Source organism: Echinops telfairi, unplaced genomic scaffold, assembly GCF_000313985.2.
Source record: "Echinops telfairi isolate 266 unplaced genomic scaffold, ASM31398v2 ScPeMD7_7410;HRSCAF=8448, whole genome shotgun sequence".
NCBI lineage: Eukaryota > Metazoa > Chordata > Mammalia > Afrosoricida > Tenrecidae > Echinops > Echinops telfairi.
Window position 1 is genome coordinate 18,897,539 of NW_022111310.1, and position 4,419 is coordinate 18,901,957.

The window sequence follows — 4,419 nt, forward strand, 5'->3', positions numbered from 1 at the left end:
CAAATGTCCTATAAACATGGATTTTAAGATTATTATTAGCAACATTATCTGCATCATTATTATTGTTATCAAAAACCTACTGTCGTTGAGTCAATGCTGACTCATGTGCCTGTGTAGGGCAGATGTAATACTCTCATAATCCTTGATCAATTAAATATTATTTTGTATCTTAAACTGTCCGTTGTCTCCTTTCACCCACATGTCTGTTATTCGTCCTCTTTGGGGGTGGGGGGTGGGGCTGGTGATGGCTATATATCCAATCTTGTAATGGGTTCCTCCTTTCTCCCTCTTCCCCCTCCTCAACTATCCCCCTTACCCTAATGATATCACTACTCTCACTACTGTCCCTGAAGGGTTGATCTGTTCTGAATTCCTTGTGTCCAGAGCTCTTATCTGTACCAATGTGTGTTCTCTGGTCTAGCCAGATTTGTAAGGTAGAACTGGGTAATGGCAGGGTGGGGGTGGGGTGGGGTAGCATTCAGTAACCAGAGGAATGATGTTTGTTTCATTGGTGCTACACTGAAATTTGGTTGAAACATCCCTTCCTTATAACCCTTCTGGGGAGTAGGGGCGGATATCCAATTGTCTGCAGATGGGTTTTGGGTCTCCACTCCAACGCCCTCATTTGCATCAATATAGTTGTTTTGTTTTGAATCTTTTAATATCTGATCCTGTGGACACCTCATGATCACACAGTATGGTATGCTTCTTCCGTGTGAGCTTATTTGCTTCCCTGCTGGATGGCTGCTTATTTAACATCAAGCTTTTAAGACCCCAGGCACTATATCTTTTGATAGCCGGGCACCATCCACTCTTTTCACCACTCAAATGGGATTATAACAATGTTAATCATGAGTTAAAAACACAATACTTGCGACCTGAATAAAACCCTAGTCTCTGTGTTTGATTTTTCTACAGCTTAATAGTCTAGTTATTAATTATATGGAGAATTTTTTATGATCTTTCTTCAAATCACTAATCATTGTATGTTACATTCTGAGCAGTAAGTTTGTGGGTGGTTAAGGTTGCCAGGAAAGCACAGACCCTTGTTGAGTCTCCTTTTGGATTAAGCCTCCACTGAATCACATTTATTGGCAAATGAATTAGCTTTGTCTTCAGGCAGAGTGTGTTTTAAAGGGGATTATTACCACTCCCCTGGCCAACCCAGGGAGGAACACTGTCCCTTGGGGACTTGCCTGGGTGTGTCCTTGGTGAAGATTGGGGTAATGGGGTCCATAGTCATGAGTTGTGCCCTGACTAGTCAGAGGGTATTGGACCACTCTTGTGAGCTCTTGTGTCTAGCATATTGTGCATGTCCCAATCTGGGTCTCATTTCTGCTTCTTTGATACTGCCACAACTGTGATGTGATGTCACAACTTGATCTGATGTCAATCATGCTTCTGTGCAATCTTGCTTCCTTTGTCTTCCCAAGTCCTAATTAAGCTGCCTATCCTCTGTAAACCCTTGGACACTACTAAGGCCTAGGATTGATGGCCTCCTTCCTCTATATGACATGTCTCAGTCATAGTCCTTAAGGTTTAATAAATATCCTCTGTAAATTATATTTTATACCCAGGCCTCTTTTGTCCCCTAAAAATTAGTAAAACAAACAAGCAAATCCATTTCTATCAAGTTAATTCTAATTCTTGGCCACTCCATTGGTTTGAAAGTAGAATTACTTGGTAGGGTCTTCTTGGTTGTCATCTTTACCGGAACAGATCACCGTGCCTTCCTTCCATGGGCATCCTGGTATGATGTGGTGAAGGTATCTTGAACTGTTGAGCCCGGTGTATGTCATCTCAAATATTTCTGCAACAGTGAATTGTGTTTATAACTCCAGTCAAATTACTAATAACAGGTACATCTTAATCTGTCTGTCCAACCTTCTTCCTCTTTCCCACAGTTATGGACTAATCGGAGTCCACTCACTGATGTATTATTCAAGGTAGAAGATCTAAACAAAGTTTAGCACTAAGAACACTGATATGGGGATTTAGAAAGTGGAATGAGACAAAGATAAACTTTACCAGAAAATGAAGAAACAAAAGTTAGTCTATGGGGAGGAGGAAGGGACTTAAAAAAGGTGGTGATAAAATTGACATAAGAAATTCCAAGTAGAACAGAGAGAAAGAAGTGAAAATATCTTGGATTGGCAATCTGGATCTGCCACTAGGATGGTTTGTAACTTGTTTGTTATTTTCACGTGACATATCTTTGTGCTTAAAACCAAGTCCACTCTTTAAAACAAGGTTGTTGTCCCTGCTGTTATTGCTTGAAGCTACACAGGAGGAATCATGAGTTGGAATTAACTTGATAGCAACTCACAACAAAACCCTAACCCATTGCCGTGATGTCTATTCTAGCTCATAGCAACCCTATAGGACAGAGTCCAACTGTCCCATAAGGTCTCCAAGGCTATAATCTTTATGGAAGCAGATTGGTACAGCTTTCTCCTATAAAGTAGCTGGTGGGTTCAAACCATCAAGCTCTGGGTTTCCAGGCAAGCACTTAACCACGGTTCCCCGAGGTCCCCTAGTAGCAGAGGTGGTCGTAAATAATGTAAATAATGTCTTGTTTGTTGTATTTGAGTTTGTGTTTCCTGCTTTAAAAAAACACCACATGAGTAATTATCTGAGCTCATGGACTTGAGAACTAGCAATTAAGCATGCAACTCTGTCTGAAACAGTAAAATCTCCTCGTTGTTATTGTACTTTCCTACCGCTCCTCTTCTGGTTTCTTCTTTGTCAGCCTCTTTATTTTGGTCATGGTCCCTTTGCTCTCACATAAATAAAAAGCGAGAAACACAAGCATCTAAGTTTGTATTGGATCATGGAAAGGACATAATAATTTTTGAATAAATACTTACAGATACACTTTTGTCAACTCTCCAGGGTTTTAATATAAGCCAAGGATTTCATTATACTGATTTATTTTTTTCCCCTAAGAGCTTCAACTAGGATTAAAAGATATCAAAGCATGTAGTCAACCTTATTTTGTCTATATTAGTCCAAGTAAACAGATGTCCTTTTCTGGAATTGTTTTGATGTGTGCAAACACCCATTGCTACTAGATGGCAGGTTTTGATTAGTACGGTCAATTGAGTCAACTAATCAGTCACTCCATCAAGCAATCACTTGGCATGCGTCTGACCTTCTTCCCTACCAAATTTGCTTCTTTGATTATACTGTTGACCAGTTTTACATTTAATCATAGTGTATTTTCTTTTAATTGGAAGACAGGCATTATAACATAATGGAAGAATTTCCAGAACACAATCGGGCTAGGACCACGGGTAAACCGAGTTTGTTTTCTTCTCTCAGAGCAGTGTCGTCTCCTTCACCAATTTCACACATACAAACGAGGAGGGAAACAACATTCTTTGTTTTGTTTTGTTTTGTTGGCTTGAAGTAAATCAAGTTATCTTCCATGTGCAAGTAAGGAAAGTGGTGTTCTGGGAGATGTGATTTCTTTCTTTTTAAGTTTTTTAACTTTACATTGTGAATTGGGTAAGAGCTTATGCAGCACATTGGTTTGCCAATTCAAGAATTCACTCATGTGATTTGGACCTTGATTACACTCCTCATAATGTAACAGCACTCCTCCCCTTCCTCTCTAGGAGGCTCTTTCCTTACTTCTGAGCTTTCTTCTTGGGCATATGAAGTCCTTTTCATCTCCTGCAGTCGGGGTGATTGTTCTAAGAAACGGGTACTTCCCTGGTGTGACTGTGCCCTTCACAGACCTTACTTGTGTTTTGTTTCTGAAGATAAGGCAAAAACCTGCAGCAGTTCATTGATTAGGATCACTTTAAGACAGAACAGGCTCATCAGCACCTGACAACAGGAACAAGTTAGCTAATCCACTATTTCTATTCATTGAGAGCTACTTCATTAAAAACAAGCAAACAAACACTTTGTTACTGACTCCCGTGAGGTAGTAAACTCTAAAATTTAGGACTGTCATTTTATTAGCTGTGTTCTTGAGGCTCAGCAAATAGCCCACGAAACCTTTGTGAGACAGCGAGTGGATTTTTAGGCCTCTTTAATCCACTCAAATTCAAAATTCCTTTTCCCTGTGGCTAACTCTAGAAGTTATATCTTAAAGACTATCTCATTATGCAAGGTTTTCCTATTTTCACTGTGCTTCCATGACAATGATGTTCTCCTTTCCCGGAGGGTGTGGACTGGATGCCCACTTTGGTAAGCATTTTATTCTGTTTTATCATCATTTGTTGACTGACACATGCAAGACCGTCCTGCACATCCTGAACCGATGTCTCCTTATGATTGATAGCAGCTAGATCTTAGCCAAGATGACAATCTGTATCCTCTCTCCAAGTCCCAGAATGTTGTAGCCTGTTCTTATTCAATTCGCTTTCATTGAGTACCTAGGATAGTGATTTTCACATAGTGGAAAAATAA